The following is a 25,570-nucleotide window of genomic DNA, read 5'->3' on the forward strand; positions in this document are numbered from 1 at the left end:
ATGATCAAATAAAATAATGAGCTAGCAGCTGCTCATCAACTTTATAAAGTTGTTAGGAATCTATGATCCTGGATTTATGTTGAGCATTGAATAGCAAAAATGATATTCAACATGTCAAACCATACAATGCAGTTGGTTAAGTGTTAAGTCGACTCAAAAGGCATAGCACAGATAAAACAGCAAGGAGTTTAACAACTCCATATAAGAAGGTTTTGCAATTCCCTTAATGTAATATCTTATTCATCAAGCAGTGGAAACTTCAAGAGTGCATCTTCTTAAACGTAACACACTGCCTGAACAGGAACTTCAAACTTGGACACTCATATTAAAAGTCTGCTGTGCCACTCACTGAACTATCCAGTGTCTACTAACTTTCATCTTCAATTCATCTTAAAACAATGTGGAAGGATACCAACCGACACTACATTTATGAATATGATTGCATATATTGACAAGCATTATGTAGCGTTTGATAGTGAACTGATATTTCAAACTTTTGAAACCTCAGCATTAAATGTCATCTATTTTAAGTCCTGAAATATGTACTATCTCATTTTCTGCTGACTTAGAATTCATGCTTCTTCAGTGACAGTATACAATTGAGAAAGGGCCGAAACTCCTACTATCTAGTAAATTATATTTTCATCAGTACACCTGACAATTTCCTCTTGCATATTGATTATACAATGTTTTCTATTCAAGCACTCTTTGTTTAAAACAGGCCTTCTTTCAAAGGCTATTTTGGTAAATGATTTTGGGTGAAGCTGAAGCTGCATTGTTTATTGCTATTTCAATTCGTTATGAAAGAAATTGAGCAATAATATTGACTCTGGTGGGATTCGAACCCACAGCCTTTGAATGCCTTTTTTAACATTTTCCTAGAAGTCCAATGCGCTATCCATTGCGCCACAGAGCCAACCTGCACCAAGAAACTTTTCAGAAATTCTGAAATAAAATAATGAGCAAGCAACTGATGATCAACTTTACAAAGTTGATAGGATACTATAATCATGGTTACATGTTGAGCATTGCATGGGGAAAAAGATATTCAACATGCCAAACTACATGATACAGTTGGATAAGTCTACTCAAAAGGCCTCTGACGGATAAAATCTTGACAATTTAAAAAACTCCATTTAAGAAGGTTTTGCAATTCTGTCAATGTAATATCTTGTTCATCATGCAATAGAAACTAAAAGAGTACTTCTTCTTAAACATAGCACCCCGCCTGAACAGGGACTTGAACCCTGGACCCTCAGATTAAAAGTCTGATGCTCTACCGACTGAGCTATCCAGGCTCTGCTTACTCTAATCTTCAAATCACATTAAAACAATTTGGAAGGATACCAAGCTTACATTTACTGACAATCATTTATTATTATCATTACATATATTGATAATCAATACGTAGAGTTTTATCATGAATTGATATTTCAAGCTTTTGACATCTCAGCATTATATTTTATCTCTTTAAGTCCTGAAATTTGTACCATCTCATTTTCTGCTGATTCGGAATTCATGCTTCTTCATTGACAATACACAATCAAGAAAGGACCAAAAACTCTTACTGCCTAATACATTATATTTTACTCAGTATACCTGTCAATTTCCTCTTATATGTAGATTATACAATATTTTCTATTCAAGTGGTGTCGGTTGAAAATAGGCCTTCTTTCAAAGGCCATTTTGGTGAATGATTTCAGAGCAAGAAGAAGCTGCATTATTTATTGCAATTTCAATTCATTATAAAAGAAATGTAGGACAACATTGCCTCTGGTGGGATTCAAAACCACAACTTTTGAATGCCTTCTTTACATTACTCTTGAAAGCCAAAGCACTATCCATTGTGCCACAGAGCCAATCTTTTTAGGATGTCGGACAGAAATGATCAAATAAAATAATGAGCTAGCAGCTGCTCATCAACTTTATGAAGTTGTTAGGAATCTATGATCCTGGATTTATGTTGAGCATTGAATAGCAAAAATGATATTCAACATGTCAAACCATACAATGCAGTTGGTTAAGTGTTAAGTCGACTCAAAAGGCATAGCACAGATAAAACAGCAAGGAGTTTAACAACTCCATATAAGAAGGTTTTGCAATTCCCTTAATGTAATATCTTATTCATCAAGCAGTGGAAACTTCAAGAGTGCATCTTCTTAAACATAACACACTGCCTGAACAGGAACTTCAAACCTGGACACTCATATTAAAAGTCTGCTGTGCCACTCACTGAACTATCCAGTGTCTACTAACTTTCATCTTCAATTCATCTTAAAACAATGTGGAAGGATTCCAACCGACACTATATTTATGAATATGATTGCATATATTGACAAGCATTATGTAGCGTTTGATAGTGAACTGATATTTCAAACTTTTGAAACCTCAGCATTAAATGTCATCTATTTTAAGTCCTGAAATATGTACTATCTCATTTTCTGCTGACTTAGAATTCATGCTTCTTCAGTGACAGTATACAATTGAGAAAGGGCCGAAACTCCTACTATCTAGTAAATTATATTTTCATCAGTACACCTGACAATTTCCTCTTGCATATTGATTATACAATGTTTTCTATTCAAGCACTCTTTGTTTAAAACAGGCCTTCTTTCAAAGGCTATTTTGGTAAATGATTTTGGGTGAAGCTGAAGCTGCATTGTTTATTGCTATTTCAATTCGTTATGAAAGAAATTGAGCAATAATATTGACTCTGGTGGGATTCGAACCCACAGCCTTTGAATGCCTTTTTTAACATTTTCCTAGAAGTCCAATGCGCTATCCATTGCGCCACAGAGCCAACCTGCACCAAGAAACTTTTCAGAAATTCTGAAATAAAATAATGAGCAAGCAACTGATGATCAACTTTACAAAGTTGATAGGATACTATAATCATGGTTACATGTTGAGCATTGCATGGGGAAAAAGATATTCAACATGCCAAACTACATGATACAGTTGGATAAGTCTACTCAAAAGGCCTCTGACGGATAAAATCTTGACAATTTAAAAAACTCCATTTAAGAAGGTTTTGCAATTCTGTCAATGTAATATCTTGTTCATCATGCAATAGAAACTAAAAGAGTACTTCTTCTTAAACATAGCACCCCGCCTGAACAGGGACTTGAACCCTGGACCCTCAGATTAAAAGTCTGATGCTCTACCGACTGAGCTATCCAGGCTCTGCTTACTCTAATCTTCAAATCACATTAAAACAATTTGGAAGGATACCAACCTTGCATTTACTGACAATCATTTATTATTATCATTACATATATTGATAATCAATATGTAGAGTTTTATCATGAATTGATATTTCAAGCTTTTGACATCTCAGCATTATATTTTATCTCTTTAAGTCCTGAAATTTGTACCATCTCATTTTCTGCTGATTCGGAATTCATGCTTCTTCATTGACAATACACAATTAAGAAAGGACCAAAAACTCTTACTGCCTAATACATTATATTTTACTCAGTCTACCTGTCAATTTCCTCTTATATGTAGATTATACAATATTTTCTATTCAAGTGGTGTCGGTTGAAAAAAGGGCTTCTTTCAAAGGCCATTTTGGTGAATGATTTCAGAGCAAGAAGAAGCTGCATTATTTATTGCAATTTCAATTCATTATAAAAGAAATGTAGGACAACATTGCCTCTGGTGGGATTCAAAACCACAACTTTTGACTGCCTTCTTTACATTACTCTTGAAAGCCAAAGCAGTATCCATTGTGCCACAGAGCCAATCTTTTTAGGATGTCGGACAGAAATGATCAAATAAAATAATGAGCTAGCAGCTGCTCATCAACTTTATAAAGTTGTTAGGAATCTATGATCCTGGATTTATGTTGAGCATTGAATAGCAAAAATGATATTCAACATGTCAAACCATACAATGCAGTTGGTTAAGTGTTAAGTCGACTCAAAAGGCATAGCACAGATAAAACAGCAAGGAGTTTAACAACTCCATATAAGAAGGTTTTGCAATTCCCTTAATGTAATATCTTATTCATCAAGCAGTGGAAACTTCAAGAGTGCATCTTCTTAAACGTAACACACTGCCTGAACAGGAACTTCAAACTTGGACACTCATATTAAAAGTCTGCTGTGCCACTCACTGAACTATCCAGTGTCTACTAACTTTCATCTTCAATTCATCTTAAAACAATGTGGAAGGATACCAACCGACACTACATTTATGAATATGATTGCATATATTGACAAGCATTATGTAGCGTTTGATAGTGAACTGATATTTCAAACTTTTGAAACCTCAGCATTAAATGTCATCTATTTTAAGTCCTGAAATATGTACTATCTCATTTTCTGCTGACTTAGAATTCATGCTTCTTCAGTGACAGTATACAATTGAGAAAGGGCCGAAACTCCTACTATCTAGTAAATTATATTTTCATCAGTACACCTGACAATTTCCTCTTGCATATTGATTATACAATGTTTTCTATTCAAGCACTCTTTGTTTAAAACAGGCCTTCTTTCAAAGGCTATTTTGGTAAATGATTTTGGGTGAAGCTGAAGCTGCATTGTTTATTGCTATTTCAATTCGTTATGAAAGAAATTGAGCAATAATATTGACTCTGGTGGGATTCGAACCCACAGCCTTTGAATGCCTTTTTTAACATTTTCCTAGAAGTCCAATGCGCTATCCATTGCGCCACAGAGCCAACCTGCACCAAGAAACTTTTCAGAAATTCTGAAATAAAATAATGAGCAAGCAACTGATGATCAACTTTACAAAGTTGATAGGATACTATAATCATGGTTACATGTTGAGCATTGCATGGGGAAAAAGATATTCAACATGCCAAACTACATGATACAGTTGGATAAGTCTACTCAAAAGGCCTCTGACGGATAAAATCTTGACAATTTAAAAAACTCCATTTAAGAAGGTTTTGCAATTCTGTCAATGTAATATCTTGTTCATCATGCAATAGAAACTAAAAGAGTACTTCTTCTTAAACATAGCACCCCGCCTGAACAGGGACTTGAACCCTGGACCCTCAGATTAAAAGTCTGATGCTCTACCGACTGAGCTATCCAGGCTCTGCTTACTCTAATCTTCAAATCACATTAAAACAATTTGGAAGGATACCAACCTTACATTTACTGACAATCATTTATTATTATCATTACATATATTGATAATCAATATGTAGAGTTTTATCATGAATTGATATTTCAAGCTTTTGACATCTCAGCATTATATTTTATCTCTTTAAGTCCTGAAATTTGTACCATCTCATTTTCTGCTGATTCGGAATTCATGCTTCTTCATTGACAATACACAATTAAGAAAGGACCAAAAACTCTTACTGCCTAATACATTATATTTTACTCAGTCTACCTGTCAATTTCCTCTTATATGTAGATTATACAATATTTTCTATTCAAGTGGTGTCGGTTGAAAAAAGGGCTTCTTTCAAAGGCCATTTTGGTGAATGATTTCAGAGCAAGAAGAAGCTGCATTATTTATTGCAATTTCAATTCATTATAAAAGAAATGTAGGACAACATTGCCTCTGGTGGGATTCAAAACCACAACTTTTGAATGCCTTCTTTACATTACTCTTGAAAGCCAAAGCACTATCCATTGTGCCACAGAGCCAATCTTTTTAGGAGGTCGGACAGAAATGATCAAATAAAATAATGAGCTAGCAGCTGCTCATCAACTTTATGAAGTTGGTAGGAATCTATGATCCTGGATTTATGTTGAGCATTGAATAGCAAAAATGATATTCAACATGTCAAACCATACAATGCAGTTGGTTAAGTGTTAAGTCGACTCAAAAGGCATAGCACAGATAAAACAGCAAGGAGTTTAACAACTCCATATAAGAAGGTTTTGCAATTCCCTTAATGTAATATCTTATTCATCAAGCAGTGGAAACTTCAAGAGTGCATCTTCTTAAACATAACACACTGCCTGAACAGGAACTTCAAACCTGGACACTCATATTAAAAGTCTGCTGTGCCACTCACTGAACTATCCAGTGTCTACTAACTTTCATCTTCAATTCATCTTAAAACAATGTGGAAGGATACCAACCGACACTATATTTATGAATATGATTGCATATATTGACAAGCATTATGTAGCGTTTGATAGTGAACTGATATTTCAAACTTTTGAAACCTCAGCATTAAATGTCATCTATTTTAAGTCCTGAAATATGTACTATCTCATTTTCTGCTGACTTAGAATTCATGCTTCTTCAGTGACAGTATACAATTGAGAAAGGGCCGAAACTCCTACTATCTAGTAAATTATATTTTCATCAGTACACCTGACAATTTCCTCTTGCATATTGATTATACAATGTTTTCTATTCAAGCACTCTTTGTTTAAAACAGGCCTTCTTTCAAAGGCTATTTTGGTAAATGATTTTGGGTGAAGCTGAAGCTGCATTGTTTATTGCTATTTCAATTCGTTATGAAAGAAATTGAGCAATAATATTGACTCTGGTGGGATTCGAACCCACAGCCTTTGAATGCCTTTTTTAACATTTTCCTAGAAGTCCAATGCGCTATCCATTGCGCCACAGAGCCAACCTGCACCAAGAAACTTTTCAGAAATTCTGAAATAAAATAATGAGCAAGCAACTGATGATCAACTTTACAAAGTTGATAGGATACTATAATCATGGTTACATGTTGAGCATTGCATGGGGAAAAAGATATTCAACATGCCAAACTACATGATACAGTTGGATAAGTCTACTCAAAAGGCCTCTGACGGATAAAATCTTGACAATTTAAAAAACTCCATTTAAGAAGGTTTTGCAATTCTGTCAATGTAATATCTTGTTCATCATGCAATAGAAACTAAAAGAGTACTTCTTCTTAAACATAGCACCCCGCCTGAACAGGGACTTGAACCCTGGACCCTCAGATTAAAAGTCTGATGCTCTATCGACTGAGCTATCCAGGCTCTGCTTACTCTAATCTTCAAATCACATTAAAACAATTTGGAAGGATACCAACCTTACATTTACTGACAATCATTTATTATTATCATTACATATATTGATAATCAATATGTAGAGTTTTATCATGAATTGATATTTCAAGCTTTTGACATCTCAGCATTATATTTTATCTCTTTAAGTCCTGAAATTTGTACCATCTCATTTTCTGCTGATTCGGAATTCATGCTTCTTCATTGACAATACACAATTAAGAAAGGACCAAAAACTCTTACTGCCTAATACATTATATTTTACTCAGTCTACCTGTCAATTTCCTCTTATATGTAGATTATACAATATTTTCTATTCAAGTGGTGTCGGTTGAAAAAAGGGCTTCTTTCAAAGGCCATTTTGGTGAATGATTTCAGAGCAAGAAGAAGCTGCATTATTTATTGCAATTTCAATTCATTATAAAAGAAATGTAGGACAACATTGCCTCTGGTGGGATTCAAAACCACAACTTTTGACTGCCTTCTTTACATTACTCTTGAAAGCCAAAGCAGTATCCATTGTGCCACAGAGCCAATCTTTTTAGGATGTCGGACAGAAATGATCAAATAAAATAATGAGCTAGCAGCTGCTCATCAACTTTATAAAGTTGTTAGGAATCTATGATCCTGGATTTATGTTGAGCATTGAATAGCAAAAATGATATTCAACATGTCAAACCATACAATGCAGTTGGTTAAGTGTTAAGTCGACTCAAAAGGCATAGCACAGATAAAACAGCAAGGAGTTTAACAACTCCATATAAGAAGGTTTTGCAATTCCCTTAATGTAATATCTTATTCATCAAGCAGTGGAAACTTCAAGAGTGCATCTTCTTAAACATAACACACTGCCTGAACAGGAACTTCAAACCTGGACACTCATATTAAAAGTCTGCTGTGCCACTCACTGAACTATCCAGTGTCTACTAACTTTCATCTTCAATTCATCTTAAAACAATGTGGAAGGATACCAACCGACACTACATTTATGAATATGATTGCATATATTGACAAGCATTATGTAGCGTTTGATAGTGAACTGATATTTCAAACTTTTGAAACCTCAGCATTAAATGTCATCTATTTTAAGTCCTGAAATATGTACTATCTCATTTTCTGCTGACTTAGAATTCATGCTTCTTCAGTGACAGTATACAATTGAGAAAGGGCCGAAACTCCTACTATCTAGTAAATTATATTTTCATCAGTACACCTGACAATTTCCTCTTGCATATTGATTATACAATGTTTTCTATTCAAGCACTCTTTGTTTAAAACAGGCCTTCTTTCAAAGGCTATTTTGGTAAATGATTTTGGGTGAAGCTGAAGCTGCATTGTTTATTGCTATTTCAATTCGTTATGAAAGAAATTGAGCAATAATATTGACTCTGGTGGGATTCGAACCCACAGCCTTTGAATGCCTTTTTTAACATTTTCCTAGAAGTCCAATGCGCTATCCATTGCGCCACAGAGCCAACCTGCACCAAGAAACTTTTCAGAAATTCTGAAATAAAATAATGAGCAAGCAACTGATGATCAACTTTACAAAGTTGATAGGATACTATAATCATGGTTACATGTTGAGCATTGCATGGGGAAAAAGATATTCAACATGCCAAACTACATGATACAGTTGGATAAGTCTACTCAAAAGGCCTCTGACGGATAAAATCTTGACAATTTAAAAAACTCCATTTAAGAAGGTTTTGCAATTCTGTCAATGTAATATCTTGTTCATCATGCAATAGAAACTAAAAGAGTACTTCTTCTTAAACATAGCACCCCGCCTGAACAGGGACTTGAACCCTGGACCCTCAGATTAAAAGTCTGATGCTCTATCGACTGAGCTATCCAGGCTCTGCTTACTCTAATCTTCAAATCACATTAAAACAATTTGGAAGGATACCAACCTTACATTTACTGACAATCATTTATTATTATCATTACATATATTGATAATCAATATGTAGAGTTTTATCATGAATTGATATTTCAAGCTTTTGACATCTCAGCATTATATTTTATCTCTTTAAGTCCTGAAATTTGTACCATCTCATTTTCTGCTGATTCGGAATTCATGCTTCTTCATTGACAATACACAATTAAGAAAGGACCAAAAACTCTTACTGCCTAATACATTATATTTTACTCAGTCTACCTGTCAATTTCCTCTTATATGTAGATTATACAATATTTTCTATTCAAGTGGTGTCGGTTGAAAAAAGGGCTTCTTTCAAAGGCCATTTTGGTGAATGATTTCAGAGCAAGAAGAAGCTGCATTATTTATTGCAATTTCAATTCATTATAAAAGAAATGTAGGACAACATTGCCTCTGGTGGGATTCAAAACCACAACTTTTGACTGCCTTCTTTACATTACTCTTGAAAGCCAAAGCAGTATCCATTGTGCCACAGAGCCAATCTTTTTAGGATGTCGGACAGAAATGATCAAATAAAATAATGAGCTAGCAGCTGCTCATCAACTTTATAAAGTTGTTAGGAATCTATGATCCTGGATTTATGTTGAGCATTGAATAGCAAAAATGATATTCAACATGTCAAACCATACAATGCAGTTGGTTAAGTGTTAAGTCGACTCAAAAGGCATAGCACAGATAAAACAGCAAGGAGTTTAACAACTCCATATAAGAAGGTTTTGCAATTCCCTTAATGTAATATCTTATTCATCAAGCAGTGGAAACTTCAAGAGTGCATCTTCTTAAACGTAACACACTGCCTGAACAGGAACTTCAAACTTGGACACTCATATTAAAAGTCTGCTGTGCCACTCACTGAACTATCCAGTGTCTACTAACTTTCATCTTCAATTCATCTTAAAACAATGTGGAAGGATACCAACCGACACTACATTTATGAATATGATTGCATATATTGACAAGCATTATGTAGCGTTTGATAGTGAACTGATATTTCAAACTTTTGAAACCTCAGCATTAAATGTCATCTATTTTAAGTCCTGAAATATGTACTATCTCATTTTCTGCTGACTTAGAATTCATGCTTCTTCAGTGACAGTATACAATTGAGAAAGGGCCGAAACTCCTACTATCTAGTAAATTATATTTTCATCAGTACACCTGACAATTTCCTCTTGCATATTGATTATACAATGTTTTCTATTCAAGCACTCTTTGTTTAAAACAGGCCTTCTTTCAAAGGCTATTTTGGTAAATGATTTTGGGTGAAGCTGAAGCTGCATTGTTTATTGCTATTTCAATTCGTTATGAAAGAAATTGAGCAATAATATTGACTCTGGTGGGATTCGAACCCACAGCCTTTGAATGCCTTTTTTAACATTTTCCTAGAAGTCCAATGCGCTATCCATTGCGCCACAGAGCCAACCTGCACCAAGAAACTTTTCAGAAATTCTGAAATAAAATAATGAGCAAGCAACTGATGATCAACTTTACAAAGTTGATAGGATACTATAATCATGGTTACATGTTGAGCATTGCATGGGGAAAAAGATATTCAACATGCCAAACTACATGATACAGTTGGATAAGTCTACTCAAAAGGCCTCTGACGGATAAAATCTTGACAATTTAAAAAACTCCATTTAAGAAGGTTTTGCAATTCTGTCAATGTAATATCTTGTTCATCATGCAATAGAAACTAAAAGAGTACTTCTTCTTAAACATAGCACCCCGCCTGAACAGGGACTTGAACCCTGGACCCTCAGATTAAAAGTCTGATGCTCTACCGACTGAGCTATCCAGGCTCTGCTTACTCTAATCTTCAAATCACATTAAAACAATTTGGAAGGATACCAAGCTTACATTTACTGACAATCATTTATTATTATCATTACATATATTGATAATCAATACGTAGAGTTTTATCATGAATTGATATTTCAAGCTTTTGACATCTCAGCATTATATTTTATCTCTTTAAGTCCTGAAATTTGTACCATCTCATTTTCTGCTGATTCGGAATTCATGCTTCTTCATTGACAATACACAATCAAGAAAGGACCAAAAACTCTTACTGCCTAATACATTATATTTTACTCAGTATACCTGTCAATTTCCTCTTATATGTAGATTATACAATATTTTCTATTCAAGTGGTGTCGGTTGAAAATAGGCCTTCTTTCAAAGGCCATTTTGGTGAATGATTTCAGAGCAAGAAGAAGCTGCATTATTTATTGCAATTTCAATTCATTATAAAAGAAATGTAGGACAACATTGCCTCTGGTGGGATTCAAAACCACAACTTTTGAATGCCTTCTTTACATTACTCTTGAAAGCCAAAGCACTATCCATTGTGCCACAGAGCCAATCTTTTTAGGATGTCGGACAGAAATGATCAAATAAAATAATGAGCTAGCAGCTGCTCATCAACTTTATGAAGTTGTTAGGAATCTATGATCCTGGATTTATGTTGAGCATTGAATAGCAAAAATGATATTCAACATGTCAAACCATACAATGCAGTTGGTTAAGTGTTAAGTCGACTCAAAAGGCATAGCACAGATAAAACAGCAAGGAGTTTAACAACTCCATATAAGAAGGTTTTGCAATTCCCTTAATGTAATATCTTATTCATCAAGCAGTGGAAACTTCAAGAGTGCATCTTCTTAAACATAACACACTGCCTGAACAGGAACTTCAAACCTGGACACTCATATTAAAAGTCTGCTGTGCCACTCACTGAACTATCCAGTGTCTACTAACTTTCATCTTCAATTCATCTTAAAACAATGTGGAAGGATTCCAACCGACACTATATTTATGAATATGATTGCATATATTGACAAGCATTATGTAGCGTTTGATAGTGAACTGATATTTCAAACTTTTGAAACCTCAGCATTAAATGTCATCTATTTTAAGTCCTGAAATATGTACTATCTCATTTTCTGCTGACTTAGAATTCATGCTTCTTCAGTGACAGTATACAATTGAGAAAGGGCCGAAACTCCTACTATCTAGTAAATTATATTTTCATCAGTACACCTGACAATTTCCTCTTGCATATTGATTATACAATGTTTTCTATTCAAGCACTCTTTGTTTAAAACAGGCCTTCTTTCAAAGGCTATTTTGGTAAATGATTTTGGGTGAAGCTGAAGCTGCATTGTTTATTGCTATTTCAATTCGTTATGAAAGAAATTGAGCAATAATATTGACTCTGGTGGGATTCGAACCCACAGCCTTTGAATGCCTTTTTTAACATTTTCCTAGAAGTCCAATGCGCTATCCATTGCGCCACAGAGCCAACCTGCACCAAGAAACTTTTCAGAAATTCTGAAATAAAATAATGAGCAAGCAACTGATGATCAACTTTACAAAGTTGATAGGATACTATAATCATGGTTACATGTTGAGCATTGCATGGGGAAAAAGATATTCAACATGCCAAACTACATGATACAGTTGGATAAGTCTACTCAAAAGGCCTCTGACGGATAAAATCTTGACAATTTAAAAAACTCCATTTAAGAAGGTTTTGCAATTCTGTCAATGTAATATCTTGTTCATCATGCAATAGAAACTAAAAGAGTACTTCTTCTTAAACATAGCACCCCGCCTGAACAGGGACTTGAACCCTGGACCCTCAGATTAAAAGTCTGATGCTCTACCGACTGAGCTATCCAGGCTCTGCTTACTCTAATCTTCAAATCACATTAAAACAATTTGGAAGGATACCAACCTTGCATTTACTGACAATCATTTATTATTATCATTACATATATTGATAATCAATATGTAGAGTTTTATCATGAATTGATATTTCAAGCTTTTGACATCTCAGCATTATATTTTATCTCTTTAAGTCCTGAAATTTGTACCATCTCATTTTCTGCTGATTCGGAATTCATGCTTCTTCATTGACAATACACAATTAAGAAAGGACCAAAAACTCTTACTGCCTAATACATTATATTTTACTCAGTCTACCTGTCAATTTCCTCTTATATGTAGATTATACAATATTTTCTATTCAAGTGGTGTCGGTTGAAAAAAGGGCTTCTTTCAAAGGCCATTTTGGTGAATGATTTCAGAGCAAGAAGAAGCTGCATTATTTATTGCAATTTCAATTCATTATAAAAGAAATGTAGGACAACATTGCCTCTGGTGGGATTCAAAACCACAACTTTTGACTGCCTTCTTTACATTACTCTTGAAAGCCAAAGCAGTATCCATTGTGCCACAGAGCCAATCTTTTTAGGATGTCGGACAGAAATGATCAAATAAAATAATGAGCTAGCAGCTGCTCATCAACTTTATAAAGTTGTTAGGAATCTATGATCCTGGATTTATGTTGAGCATTGAATAGCAAAAATGATATTCAACATGTCAAACCATACAATGCAGTTGGTTAAGTGTTAAGTCGACTCAAAAGGCATAGCACAGATAAAACAGCAAGGAGTTTAACAACTCCATATAAGAAGGTTTTGCAATTCCCTTAATGTAATATCTTATTCATCAAGCAGTGGAAACTTCAAGAGTGCATCTTCTTAAACGTAACACACTGCCTGAACAGGAACTTCAAACTTGGACACTCATATTAAAAGTCTGCTGTGCCACTCACTGAACTATCCAGTGTCTACTAACTTTCATCTTCAATTCATCTTAAAACAATGTGGAAGGATACCAACCGACACTACATTTATGAATATGATTGCATATATTGACAAGCATTATGTAGCGTTTGATAGTGAACTGATATTTCAAACTTTTGAAACCTCAGCATTAAATGTCATCTATTTTAAGTCCTGAAATATGTACTATCTCATTTTCTGCTGACTTAGAATTCATGCTTCTTCAGTGACAGTATACAATTGAGAAAGGGCCGAAACTCCTACTATCTAGTAAATTATATTTTCATCAGTACACCTGACAATTTCCTCTTGCATATTGATTATACAATGTTTTCTATTCAAGCACTCTTTGTTTAAAACAGGCCTTCTTTCAAAGGCTATTTTGGTAAATGATTTTGGGTGAAGCTGAAGCTGCATTGTTTATTGCTATTTCAATTCGTTATGAAAGAAATTGAGCAATAATATTGACTCTGGTGGGATTCGAACCCACAGCCTTTGAATGCCTTTTTTAACATTTTCCTAGAAGTCCAATGCGCTATCCATTGCGCCACAGAGCCAACCTGCACCAAGAAACTTTTCAGAAATTCTGAAATAAAATAATGAGCAAGCAACTGATGATCAACTTTACAAAGTTGATAGGATACTATAATCATGGTTACATGTTGAGCATTGCATGGGGAAAAAGATATTCAACATGCCAAACTACATGATACAGTTGGATAAGTCTACTCAAAAGGCCTCTGACGGATAAAATCTTGACAATTTAAAAAACTCCATTTAAGAAGGTTTTGCAATTCTGTCAATGTAATATCTTGTTCATCATGCAATAGAAACTAAAAGAGTACTTCTTCTTAAACATAGCACCCCGCCTGAACAGGGACTTGAACCCTGGACCCTCAGATTAAAAGTCTGATGCTCTACCGACTGAGCTATCCAGGCTCTGCTTACTCTAATCTTCAAATCACATTAAAACAATTTGGAAGGATACCAACCTTACATTTACTGACAATCATTTATTATTATCATTACATATATTGATAATCAATATGTAGAGTTTTATCATGAATTGATATTTCAAGCTTTTGACATCTCAGCATTATATTTTATCTCTTTAAGTCCTGAAATTTGTACCATCTCATTTTCTGCTGATTCGGAATTCATGCTTCTTCATTGACAATACACAATTAAGAAAGGACCAAAAACTCTTACTGCCTAATACATTATATTTTACTCAGTCTACCTGTCAATTTCCTCTTATATGTAGATTATACAATATTTTCTATTCAAGTGGTGTCGGTTGAAAAAAGGGCTTCTTTCAAAGGCCATTTTGGTGAATGATTTCAGAGCAAGAAGAAGCTGCATTATTTATTGCAATTTCAATTCATTATAAAAGAAATGTAGGACAACATTGCCTCTGGTGGGATTCAAAACCACAACTTTTGAATGCCTTCTTTACATTACTCTTGAAAGCCAAAGCACTATCCATTGTGCCACAGAGCCAATCTTTTTAGGAGGTCGGACAGAAATGATCAAATAAAATAATGAGCTAGCAGCTGCTCATCAACTTTATGAAGTTGGTAGGAATCTATGATCCTGGATTTATGTTGAGCATTGAATAGCAAAAATGATATTCAACATGTCAAACCATACAATGCAGTTGGTTAAGTGTTAAGTCGACTCAAAAGGCATAGCACAGATAAAACAGCAAGGAGTTTAACAACTCCATATAAGAAGGTTTTGCAATTCCCTTAATGTAATATCTTATTCATCAAGCAGTGGAAACTTCAAGAGTGCATCTTCTTAAACATAACACACTGCCTGAACAGGAACTTCAAACCTGGACACTCATATTAAAAGTCTGCTGTGCCACTCACTGAACTATCCAGTGTCTACTAACTTTCATCTTCAATTCATCTTAAAACAATGTGGAAGGATACCAACCGACACTATATTTATGAATATGATTGCATATATTGACAAGCATTATGTAGCGTTTGATAGTGAACTGATATTTCAAACTTTTGAAACCTCAGCATTAAATGTCATCTATTTTAAGTCCTGAAATATGTACTATCTCATTTTCTGCTGACTTAGAATTCATGCTTCTTCAGTGACAGTATACAATTGAGAAAGGGCCGAAACTCCTACTATCTAGTAAATTATATTTTCATCAGTACACCTGACAATTTCCTCTTGCATATTGATTATACAATGTTTTCTATTCAAGCACTCTTTGTTTAAAACAGGCCTTCTTTCAAAGGCTATTTTGGTAAATGATTTTGGGTGAAGCTGAAGCTGCATTGTTTATTGCTATTTCAATTCGTTATGAAAGAAATTGAGCAATAATATTGACTCTGGTGGGATTCGAACCCACAGCCTTTGAATGCCTTTTTTAACATTTTCCTAGAAGTCCAATGCGCTATCCATTGCGCCACAGAGCCAACCTGCACCAAGAAACTTTTCAGAAATTCTGAAATAAAATAATGAGCAAGCAACTGATGATCAACTTTACAAAGTTGATAGGATACTATAATCATGGTTACATGTTGAGCATTGCATGGGGAAAAAGATATTCAACATGCCAAACTACATGATACAGTTGGATAAGTCTACTCAAAAGGCCTCTGACGGATAAAATCTTGACAATTTAAAAAACTCCATTTAAGAAGGTTTTGCAATTCTGTCAATGTAATATCTTGTTCATCATGCAATAGAAACTAAAAGAGTACTTCTTCTTAAACATAGCACCCCGCCTGAACAGGGACTTGAACCCTGGACCCTCAGATTAAAAGTCTGATGCTCTATCGACTGAGCTATCCAGGCTCTGCTTACTCTAATCTTCAAATCACATTAAAACAATTTGGAAGGATACCAACCTTACATTTACTGACAATCATTTATTATTATCATTACATATATTGATAATCAATATGTAGAGTTTTATCATGAATTGATATTTCAAGCTTTTGACATCTCAGCATTATATTTTATCTCTTTAAGTCCTGAAATTTGTACCATCTCATTTTCTGCTGATTCGGAATTCATGCTTCTTCATTGACAATACACAATTAAGAAAGGACCAAAAACTCTTACTGCCTAATACATTATATTTTACTCAGTCTACCTGTCAATTTCCTCTTATATGTAGATTATACAATATTTTCTATTCAAGTGGTGTCGGTTGAAAAAAGGGCTTCTTTCAAAGGCCATTTTGGTGAATGATTTCAGAGCAAGAAGAAGCTGCATTATTTATTGCAATTTCAATTCATTATAAAAGAAATGTAGGACAACATTGCCTCTGGTGGGATTCAAAACCACAACTTTTGACTGCCTTCTTTACATTACTCTTGAAAGCCAAAGCAGTATCCATTGTGCCACAGAGCCAATCTTTTTAGGATGTCGGACAGAAATGATCAAATAAAATAATGAGCTAGCAGCTGCTCATCAACTTTATAAAGTTGTTAGGAATCTATGATCCTGGATTTATGTTGAGCATTGAATAGCAAAAATGATATTCAACATGTCAAACCATACAATGCAGTTGGTTAAGTGTTAAGTCGACTCAAAAGGCATAGCACAGATAAAACAGCAAGGAGTTTAACAACTCCATATAAGAAGGTTTTGCAATTCCCTTAATGTAATATCTTATTCATCAAGCAGTGGAAACTTCAAGAGTGCATCTTCTTAAACATAACACACTGCCTGAACAGGAACTTCAAACCTGGACACTCATATTAAAAGTCTGCTGTGCCACTCACTGAACTATCCAGTGTCTACTAACTTTCATCTTCAATTCATCTTAAAACAATGTGGAAGGATACCAACCGACACTACATTTATGAATATGATTGCATATATTGACAAGCATTATGTAGCGTTTGATAGTGAACTGATATTTCAAACTTTTGAAACCTCAGCATTAAATGTCATCTATTTTAAGTCCTGAAATATGTACTATCTCATTTTCTGCTGACTTAGAATTCATGCTTCTTCAGTGACAGTATACAATTGAGAAAGGGCCGAAACTCCTACTATCTAGTAAATTATATTTTCATCAGTACACCTGACAATTTCCTCTTGCATATTGATTATACAATGTTTTCTATTCAAGCACTCTTTGTTTAAAACAGGCCTTCTTTCAAAGGCTATTTTGGTAAATGATTTTGGGTGAAGCTGAAGCTGCATTGTTTATTGCTATTTCAATTCGTTATGAAAGAAATTGAGCAATAATATTGACTCTGGTGGGATTCGAACCCACAGCCTTTGAATGCCTTTTTTAACATTTTCCTAGAAGTCCAATGCGCTATCCATTGCGCCACAGAGCCAACCTGCACCAAGAAACTTTTCAGAAATTCTGAAATAAAATAATGAGCAAGCAACTGATGATCAACTTTACAAAGTTGATAGGATACTATAATCATGGTTACATGTTGAGCATTGCATGGGGAAAAAGATATTCAACATGCCAAACTACATGATACAGTTGGATAAGTCTACTCAAAAGGCCTCTGACGGATAAAATCTTGACAATTTAAAAAACTCCATTTAAGAAGGTTTTGCAATTCTGTCAATGTAATATCTTGTTCATCATGCAATAGAAACTAAAAGAGTACTTCTTCTTAAACATAGCACCCCGCCTGAACAGGGACTTGAACCCTGGACCCTCAGATTAAAAGTCTGATGCTCTACCGACTGAGCTATCCAGGCTCTGCTTACTCTAATCTTCAAATCACATTAAAACAATTTGGAAGGATACCAACCTTGCATTTACTGACAATCATTTATTATTATCATTACATATATTGATAATCAATATGTAGAGTTTTATCATGAATTGATATTTCAAGCTTTTGACATCTCAGCATTATATTTTATCTCTTTAAGTCCTGAAATTTGTACCATCTCATTTTCTGCTGATTCGGAATTCATGCTTCTTCATTGACAATACACAATTAAGAAAGGACCAAAAACTCTTACTGCCTAATACATTATATTTTACTCAGTCTACCTGTCAATTTCCTCTTATATGTAGATTATACAATATTTTCTATTCAAGTGGTGTCGGTTGAAAAAAGGGCTTCTTTCAAAGGCCATTTTGGTGAATGATTTCAGAGCAAGAAGAAGCTGCATTATTTATTGCAATTTCAATTCATTATAAAAGAAATGTAGGACAACATTGCCTCTGGTGGGATTCAAAACCACAACTTTTGACTGCCTTCTTTACATTACTCTTGAAAGCCAAAGCAGTATCCATTGTGCCACAGAGCCAATCTTTTTAGGATGTCGGACAGAAATGATCAAATAAAATAATGAGCTAGCAGCTGCTCATCAACTTTATAAAGTTGTTAGGAATCTATGATCCTGGATTTATGTTGAGCATTGAATAGCAAAAATGATATTCAACATGTCAAACCATACAATGCAGTTGGTTAAGTGTTAAGTCGACTCAAAAGGCATAGCACAGATAAAACAGCAAGGAGTTTAACAACTCCATATAAGAAGGTTTTGCAATTCCCTTAATGTAATATCTTATTCATCAAGCAGTGGAAACTTCAAGAGTGCATCTTCTTAAACGTAACACACTGCCTGAACAGGAACTTCAAACTTGGACACTCATATTAAAAGTCTGCTGTGCCACTCACTGAACTATCCAGTGTCTACTAACTTTCATCTTCAATTCATCTTAAAACAATGTGGAAGGATACCAACCGACACTACATTTATGAATATGATTGCATATATTGACAAGCATTATGTAGCGTTTGATAGTGAACTGATATTTCAAACTTTTGAAACCTCAGCATTAAATGTCATCTATTTTAAGTCCTGAAATATGTACTATCTCATTTTCTGCTGACTTAGAATTCATGCTTCTTCAGTGACAGTATACAATTGAGAAAGGGCCGAAACTCCTACTATCTAGTAAATTATATTTTCATCAGTACACCTGACAATTTCCTCTTGCATATTGATTATACAATGTTTTCTATTCAAGCACTCTTTGTTTAAAACAGGCCTTCTTTCAAAGGCTATTTTGGTAAATGATTTTGGGTGAAGCTGAAGCTGCATTGTTTATTGCTATTTCAATTCGTTATGAAAGAAATTGAGCAATAATATTGACTCTGGTGGGATTCGAACCCACAGCCTTTGAATGCCTTTTTTAACATTTTCCTAGAAGTCCAATGCGCTATCCATTGCGCCACAGAGCCAACCTGCACCAAGAAACTTTTCAGAAATTCTGAAATAAAATAATGAGCAAGCAACTGATGATCAACTTTACAAAGTTGATAGGATACTATAATCATGGTTACATGTTGAGCATTGCATGGGGAAAAAGATATTCAACATGCCAAACTACATGATACAGTTGGATAAGTCTACTCAAAAGGCCTCTGACGGATAAAATCTTGACAATTTAAAAAACTCCATTTAAGAAGGTTTTGCAATTCTGTCAATGTAATATCTTGTTCATCATGCAATAGAAACTAAAAGAGTACTTCTTCTTAAACATAGCACCCCGCCTGAACAGGGACTTGAACCCTGGACCCTCAGATTAAAAGTCTGATGCTCTACCGACTGAGCTATCCAGGCTCTGCTTACTCTAATCTTCAAATCACATTAAAACAATTTGGAAGGATACCAACCTTACATTTACTGACAATCATTTATTATTATCATTACATATATTGATAATCAATATGTAGAGTTTTATCATGAATTGATATTTCAAGCTTTTGACATCTCAGCATTATATTTTATCTCTTTAAGTCCTGAAATTTGTACCATCTCATTTTCTGCTGATTCGGAATTCATGCTTCTTCATTGACAATACACAATTAAGAAAGGACCAAAAACTCTTACTGCCTAATACATTATATTTTACTCAGTCTACCTGTCAATTTCCTCTTATATGTAGATTATACAATATTTTCTATTCAAGTGGTGTCGGTTGAAAAAAGGGCTTCTTTCAAAGGCCATTTTGGTGAATGATTTCAGAGCAAGAAGAAGCTGCATTATTTATTGCAATTTCAATTCATTATAAAAGAAATGTAGGACAACATTGCCTCTGGTGGGATTCAAAACCACAACTTTTGAATGCCTTCTTTACATTACTCTTGAAAGCCAAAGCACTATCCATTGTGCCACAGAGCCAATCTTTTTAGGAGGTCGGACAGAAATGATCAAATAAAATAATGAGCTAGCAGCTGCTCATCAACTTTATGAAGTTGGTAGGAATCTATGATCCTGGATTTATGTTGAGCATTGAATAGCAAAAATGATATTCAACATGTCAAACCATACAATGCAGTTGGTTAAGTGTTAAGTCGACTCAAAAGGCATAGCACAGATAAAACAGCAAGGAGTTTAACAACTCCATATAAGAAGGTTTTGCAATTCCCTTAATGTAATATCTTATTCATCAAGCAGTGGAAACTTCAAGAGTGCATCTTCTTAAACATAACACACTGCCTGAACAGGAACTTCAAACCTGGACACTCATATTAAAAGTCTGCTGTGCCACTCACTGAACTATCCAGTGTCTACTAACTTTCATCTTCAATTCATCTTAAAACAATGTGGAAGGATACCAACCGACACTATATTTATGAATATGATTGCATATATTGACAAGCATTATGTAGCGTTTGATAGTGAACTGATATTTCAAACTTTTGAAACCTCAGCATTAAATGTCATCTATTTTAAGTCCTGAAATATGTACTATCTCATTTTCTGCTGACTTAGAATTCATGCTTCTTCAGTGACAGTATACAATTGAGAAAGGGCCGAAACTCCTACTATCTAGTAAATTATATTTTCATCAGTACACCTGACAATTTCCTCTTGCATATTGATTATACAATGTTTTCTATTCAAGCACTCTTTGTTTAAAACAGGCCTTCTTTCAAAGGCTATTTTGGTAAATGATTTTGGGTGAAGCTGAAGCTGCATTGTTTATTGCTATTTCAATTCGTTATGAAAGAAATTGAGCAATAATATTGACTCTGGTGGGATTCGAACCCACAGCCTTTGAATGCCTTTTTTAACATTTTCCTAGAAGTCCAATGCGCTATCCATTGCGCCACAGAGCCAACCTGCACCAAGAAACTTTTCAGAAATTCTGAAATAAAATAATGAGCAAGCAACTGATGATCAACTTTACAAAGTTGATAGGATACTATAATCATGGTTACATGTTGAGCATTGCATGGGGAAAAAGATATTCAACATGCCAAACTACATGATACAGTTGGATAAGTCTACTCAAAAGGCCTCTGACGGATAAAATCTTGACAATTTAAAAAACTCCATTTAAGAAGGTTTTGCAATTCTGTCAATGTAATATCTTGTTCATCATGCAATAGAAACTAAAAGAGTACTTCTTCTTAAACATAGCACCCCGCCTGAACAGGGACTTGAACCCTGGACCCTCAGATTAAAAGTCTGATGCTCTATCGACTGAGCTATCCAGGCTCTGCTTACTCTAATCTTCAAATCACATTAAAACAATTTGGAAGGATACCAACCTTACATTTACTGACAATCATTTATTATTATCATTACATATATTGATAATCAATATGTAGAGTTTTATCATGAATTGATATTTCAAGCTTTTGACATCTCAGCATTATATTTTATCTCTTTAAGTCCTGAAATTTGTACCATCTCATTTTCTGCTGATTCGGAATTCATGCTTCTTCATTGACAATACACAATTAAGAAAGGACCAAAAACTCTTACTGCCTAATACATTATATTTTACTCAGTCTACCTGTCAATTTCCTCTTATATGTAGATTATACAATATTTTCTATTCAAGTGGTGTCGGTTGAAAAAAGGGCTTCTTTCAAAGGCCATTTTGGTGAATGATTTCAGAGCAAGAAGAAGCTGCATTATTTATTGCAATTTCAATTCATTATAAAAGAAATGTAGGACAACATTGCCTCTGGTGGGATTCAAAACCACAACTTTTGACTGCCTTCTTTACATTACTCTTGAAAGCCAAAGCAGTATCCATTGTGCCACAGAGCCAATCTTTTTAGGATGTCGGACAGAAATGATCAAATAAAATAATGAGCTAGCAGCTGCTCATCAACTTTATAAAGTTGTTAGGAATCTATGATCCTGGATTTATGTTGAGCATTGAATAGCAAAAATGATATTCAACATGTCAAACCATACAATGCAGTTGGTTAAGTGTTAAGTCGACTCAAAAGGCATAGCACAGATAAAACAGCAAGGAGTTTAACAACTCCATATAAGAAGGTTTTGCAATTCCCTTAATGTAATATCTTATTCATCAAGCAGTGGAAACTTCAAGAGTGCATCTTCTTAAACATAACACACTGCCTGAACAGGAACTTCAAACCTGGACACTCATATTAAAAGTCTGCTGTGCCACTCACTGAACTATCCAGTGTCTACTAACTTTCATCTTCAATTCATCTTAAAACAATGTGGAAGGATACCAACCGACACTACATTTATGAATATGATTGCATATATTGACAAGCATTATGTAGCGTTTGATAGTGAACTGATATTTCAAACTTTTGAAACCTCAGCATTAAATGTCATCTATTTTAAGTCCTGAAATATGTACTATCTCATTTTCTGCTGACTTAGAATTCATGCTTCTTCAGTGACAGTATACAATTGAGAAAGGGCCGAAACTCCTACTATCTAGTAAATTATATTTTCATCAGTACACCTGACAATTTCCTCTTGCATATTGATTATACAATGTTTTCTATTCAAGCACTCTTTGTTTAAAACAGGCCTTCTTTCAAAGGCTATTTTGGTAAATGATTTTGGGTGAAGCTGAAGCTGCATTGTTTATTGCTATTTCAATTCGTTATGAAAGAAATTGAGCAATAATATTGACTCTGGTGGGATTCGAACCCACAGCCTTTGAATGCCTTTTTTAACATTTTCCTAGAAGTCCAATGCGCTATCCATTGCGCCACAGAGCCAACCTGCACCAAGAAACTTTTCAGAAATTCTGAAATAAAATAATGAGCAAGCAACTGATGATCAACTTTACAAAGTTGATAGGATACTATAATCATGGTTACATGTTGAGCATTGCATGGGGAAAAAGATATTCAACATGCCAAACTACATGATACAGTTGGATAAGTCTACTCAAAAGGCCTCTGACGGATAAAATCTTGACAATTTAAAAAACTCCATTTAAGAAGGTTTTGCAATTCTGTCAATGTAATATCTTGTTCATCATGCAATAGAAACTAAAAGAGTACTTCTTCTTAAACATAGCACCCCGCCTGAACAGGGACTTGAACCCTGGACCCTCAGATTAAAAGTCTGATGCTCTATCGACTGAGCTATCCAGGCTCTGCTTACTCTAATCTTCAAATCACATTAAAACAATTTGGAAGGATACCAACCTTACATTTACTGACAATCATTTATTATTATCATTACATATATTGATAATCAATATGTAGAGTTTTATCATGAATTGATATTTCAAGCTTTTGACATCTCAGCATTATATTTTATCTCTTTAAGTCCTGAAATTTGTACCATCTCATTTTCTGCTGATTCGGAATTCATGCTTCTTCATTGACAATACACAATTAAGAAAGGACCAAAAACTCTTACTGCCTAATACATTATATTTTACTCAGTCTACCTGTCAATTTCCTCTTATATGTAGATTATACAATATTTTCTATTCAAGTGGTGTCGGTTGAAAAAAGGGCTTCTTTCAAAGGCCATTTTGGTGAATGATTTCAGAGCAAGAAGAAGCTGCATTATTTATTGCAATTTCAATTCATTATAAAAGAAATGTAGGACAACATTGCCTCTGGTGGGATTCAAAACCACAACTTTTGACTGCCTTCTTTACATTACTCTTGAAAGCCAAAGCAGTATCCATTGTGCCACAGAGCCAATCTTTTTAGGATGTCGGACAGAAATGATCAAATAAAATAATGAGCTAGCAGCTGCTCATCAACTTTATAAAGTTGTTAGGAATCTATGATCCTGGATTTATGTTGAGCATTGAATAGCAAAAATGATATTCAACATGTCAAACCATACAATGCAGTTGGTTAAGTGTTAAGTCGACTCAAAAGGCATAGCACAGATAAAACAGCAAGGAGTTTAACAACTCCATATAAGAAGGTTTTGCAATTCCCTTAATGTAATATCTTATTCATCAAGCAGTGGAAACTTCAAGAGTGCATCTTCTTAAACATAACACACTGCCTGAACAGGAACTTCAAACCTGGACACTCATATTAAAAGTCTGCTGTGCCACTCACTGAACTATCCAGTGTCTACTAACTTTCATCTTCAATTCATCTTAAAACAATGTGGAAGGATACCAACCGACACTATATTTATGAATATGATTGCATATATTGACAAGCATTATGTAGCGTTTGATAGTGAACTGATATTTCAAACTTTTGAAACCTCAGCATTAAATGTCATCTATTTTAAGTCCTGAAATATGTACTATCTCATTTTCTGCTGACTTAGAATTCATGCTTCTTCAGTGACAGTATACAATTGAGAAAGGGCCGAAACTCCTACTATCTAGTAAATTATATTTTCATCAGTACACCTGACAATTTCCTCTTGCATATTGATTATACAATGTTTTCTATTCAAGCACTCTTTGTTTAAAACAGGCCTTCTTTCAAAGGCTATTTTGGTAAATGATTTTGGGTGAAGCTGAAGCTGCATTGTTTATTGCTATTTCAATTCGTTATGAAAGAAATTGAGCAATAATATTGACTCTGGTGGGATTCGAACCCACAGCCTTTGAATGCCTTTTTTAACATTTTCCTAGAAGTCCAATGCGCTATCCATTGCGCCACAGAGCCAACCTGCACCAAGAAACTTTTCAGAAATTCTGAAATAAAATAATGAGCAAGCAACTGATGATCAACTTTACAAAGTTGATAGGATACTATAATCATGGTTACATGTTGAGCATTGCATGGGGAAAAAGATATTCAACATGCCAAACTACATGATACAGTTGG

At 34.5% G+C, this 25,570-nt stretch overlaps 27 non-coding genes across 27 annotated transcripts; all 27 read right to left on the bottom strand.

Annotated features, from left to right (window-relative positions):
* Window positions 1-824: 824 nt before the first annotated feature.
* TRNAR-UCU (transfer RNA arginine (anticodon UCU)) lies at window positions 825-916 on the bottom strand. The gene is given in 2 exon segments: window positions 825-860; window positions 880-916. It is a non-coding gene; the product is annotated as a tRNA-Arg (tRNA).
* Window positions 917-1,225: 309 nt separating this feature from the next.
* TRNAK-UUU (transfer RNA lysine (anticodon UUU)) lies at window positions 1,226-1,298 on the bottom strand. The gene has a single exon. It is a non-coding gene; the product is annotated as a tRNA-Lys (tRNA).
* A 1,410-nt stretch (window positions 1,299-2,708) lies between these two features.
* TRNAR-UCU (transfer RNA arginine (anticodon UCU)) lies at window positions 2,709-2,800 on the bottom strand. The gene is given in 2 exon segments: window positions 2,709-2,744; window positions 2,764-2,800. It is a non-coding gene; the product is annotated as a tRNA-Arg (tRNA).
* Window positions 2,801-3,109: 309 nt separating this feature from the next.
* TRNAK-UUU (transfer RNA lysine (anticodon UUU)) lies at window positions 3,110-3,182 on the bottom strand. Its single transcript has one exon. It is a non-coding gene; the product is annotated as a tRNA-Lys (tRNA).
* Window positions 3,183-4,592: 1,410 nt separating this feature from the next.
* On the bottom strand, window positions 4,593-4,684 carry TRNAR-UCU (transfer RNA arginine (anticodon UCU)). The gene is given in 2 exon segments: window positions 4,593-4,628; window positions 4,648-4,684. It is a non-coding gene; the product is annotated as a tRNA-Arg (tRNA).
* A 309-nt stretch (window positions 4,685-4,993) lies between these two features.
* Window positions 4,994-5,066, bottom strand: TRNAK-UUU (transfer RNA lysine (anticodon UUU)). The gene has a single exon. It is a non-coding gene; the product is annotated as a tRNA-Lys (tRNA).
* Window positions 5,067-6,476: 1,410 nt separating this feature from the next.
* On the bottom strand, window positions 6,477-6,568 carry TRNAR-UCU (transfer RNA arginine (anticodon UCU)). The gene is given in 2 exon segments: window positions 6,477-6,512; window positions 6,532-6,568. It is a non-coding gene; the product is annotated as a tRNA-Arg (tRNA).
* A 309-nt stretch (window positions 6,569-6,877) lies between these two features.
* TRNAK-UUU (transfer RNA lysine (anticodon UUU)) lies at window positions 6,878-6,950 on the bottom strand. Its single transcript has one exon. It is a non-coding gene; the product is annotated as a tRNA-Lys (tRNA).
* Window positions 6,951-8,360: 1,410 nt separating this feature from the next.
* TRNAR-UCU (transfer RNA arginine (anticodon UCU)) lies at window positions 8,361-8,452 on the bottom strand. The gene is given in 2 exon segments: window positions 8,361-8,396; window positions 8,416-8,452. It is a non-coding gene; the product is annotated as a tRNA-Arg (tRNA).
* A 309-nt stretch (window positions 8,453-8,761) lies between these two features.
* Window positions 8,762-8,834, bottom strand: TRNAK-UUU (transfer RNA lysine (anticodon UUU)). The gene has a single exon. It is a non-coding gene; the product is annotated as a tRNA-Lys (tRNA).
* Window positions 8,835-10,244: 1,410 nt separating this feature from the next.
* On the bottom strand, window positions 10,245-10,336 carry TRNAR-UCU (transfer RNA arginine (anticodon UCU)). Its single transcript is given in 2 exon segments — window positions 10,245-10,280; window positions 10,300-10,336. It is a non-coding gene; the product is annotated as a tRNA-Arg (tRNA).
* A 309-nt stretch (window positions 10,337-10,645) lies between these two features.
* TRNAK-UUU (transfer RNA lysine (anticodon UUU)) lies at window positions 10,646-10,718 on the bottom strand. The gene has a single exon. It is a non-coding gene; the product is annotated as a tRNA-Lys (tRNA).
* A 1,410-nt stretch (window positions 10,719-12,128) lies between these two features.
* TRNAR-UCU (transfer RNA arginine (anticodon UCU)) lies at window positions 12,129-12,220 on the bottom strand. Its single transcript is given in 2 exon segments — window positions 12,129-12,164; window positions 12,184-12,220. It is a non-coding gene; the product is annotated as a tRNA-Arg (tRNA).
* A 309-nt stretch (window positions 12,221-12,529) lies between these two features.
* On the bottom strand, window positions 12,530-12,602 carry TRNAK-UUU (transfer RNA lysine (anticodon UUU)). The gene has a single exon. It is a non-coding gene; the product is annotated as a tRNA-Lys (tRNA).
* A 1,410-nt stretch (window positions 12,603-14,012) lies between these two features.
* On the bottom strand, window positions 14,013-14,104 carry TRNAR-UCU (transfer RNA arginine (anticodon UCU)). Its single transcript is given in 2 exon segments — window positions 14,013-14,048; window positions 14,068-14,104. It is a non-coding gene; the product is annotated as a tRNA-Arg (tRNA).
* A 309-nt stretch (window positions 14,105-14,413) lies between these two features.
* On the bottom strand, window positions 14,414-14,486 carry TRNAK-UUU (transfer RNA lysine (anticodon UUU)). The gene has a single exon. It is a non-coding gene; the product is annotated as a tRNA-Lys (tRNA).
* A 1,410-nt stretch (window positions 14,487-15,896) lies between these two features.
* TRNAR-UCU (transfer RNA arginine (anticodon UCU)) lies at window positions 15,897-15,988 on the bottom strand. The gene is given in 2 exon segments: window positions 15,897-15,932; window positions 15,952-15,988. It is a non-coding gene; the product is annotated as a tRNA-Arg (tRNA).
* Window positions 15,989-16,297: 309 nt separating this feature from the next.
* On the bottom strand, window positions 16,298-16,370 carry TRNAK-UUU (transfer RNA lysine (anticodon UUU)). The gene has a single exon. It is a non-coding gene; the product is annotated as a tRNA-Lys (tRNA).
* Window positions 16,371-17,780: 1,410 nt separating this feature from the next.
* TRNAR-UCU (transfer RNA arginine (anticodon UCU)) lies at window positions 17,781-17,872 on the bottom strand. Its single transcript is given in 2 exon segments — window positions 17,781-17,816; window positions 17,836-17,872. It is a non-coding gene; the product is annotated as a tRNA-Arg (tRNA).
* A 309-nt stretch (window positions 17,873-18,181) lies between these two features.
* TRNAK-UUU (transfer RNA lysine (anticodon UUU)) lies at window positions 18,182-18,254 on the bottom strand. Its single transcript has one exon. It is a non-coding gene; the product is annotated as a tRNA-Lys (tRNA).
* A 1,410-nt stretch (window positions 18,255-19,664) lies between these two features.
* Window positions 19,665-19,756, bottom strand: TRNAR-UCU (transfer RNA arginine (anticodon UCU)). Its single transcript is given in 2 exon segments — window positions 19,665-19,700; window positions 19,720-19,756. It is a non-coding gene; the product is annotated as a tRNA-Arg (tRNA).
* A 309-nt stretch (window positions 19,757-20,065) lies between these two features.
* On the bottom strand, window positions 20,066-20,138 carry TRNAK-UUU (transfer RNA lysine (anticodon UUU)). Its single transcript has one exon. It is a non-coding gene; the product is annotated as a tRNA-Lys (tRNA).
* A 1,410-nt stretch (window positions 20,139-21,548) lies between these two features.
* TRNAR-UCU (transfer RNA arginine (anticodon UCU)) lies at window positions 21,549-21,640 on the bottom strand. Its single transcript is given in 2 exon segments — window positions 21,549-21,584; window positions 21,604-21,640. It is a non-coding gene; the product is annotated as a tRNA-Arg (tRNA).
* A 309-nt stretch (window positions 21,641-21,949) lies between these two features.
* Window positions 21,950-22,022, bottom strand: TRNAK-UUU (transfer RNA lysine (anticodon UUU)). Its single transcript has one exon. It is a non-coding gene; the product is annotated as a tRNA-Lys (tRNA).
* Window positions 22,023-23,432: 1,410 nt separating this feature from the next.
* On the bottom strand, window positions 23,433-23,524 carry TRNAR-UCU (transfer RNA arginine (anticodon UCU)). Its single transcript is given in 2 exon segments — window positions 23,433-23,468; window positions 23,488-23,524. It is a non-coding gene; the product is annotated as a tRNA-Arg (tRNA).
* A 309-nt stretch (window positions 23,525-23,833) lies between these two features.
* On the bottom strand, window positions 23,834-23,906 carry TRNAK-UUU (transfer RNA lysine (anticodon UUU)). Its single transcript has one exon. It is a non-coding gene; the product is annotated as a tRNA-Lys (tRNA).
* A 1,410-nt stretch (window positions 23,907-25,316) lies between these two features.
* On the bottom strand, window positions 25,317-25,408 carry TRNAR-UCU (transfer RNA arginine (anticodon UCU)). The gene is given in 2 exon segments: window positions 25,317-25,352; window positions 25,372-25,408. It is a non-coding gene; the product is annotated as a tRNA-Arg (tRNA).
* Between the last annotated feature and the right edge of the window lie 162 nt (window positions 25,409-25,570).

Source organism: Pleurodeles waltl, unplaced genomic scaffold (assembly GCF_031143425.1).
Source record: "Pleurodeles waltl isolate 20211129_DDA unplaced genomic scaffold, aPleWal1.hap1.20221129 scaffold_197, whole genome shotgun sequence".
Lineage (NCBI taxonomy): Eukaryota > Metazoa > Chordata > Amphibia > Caudata > Salamandridae > Pleurodeles > Pleurodeles waltl.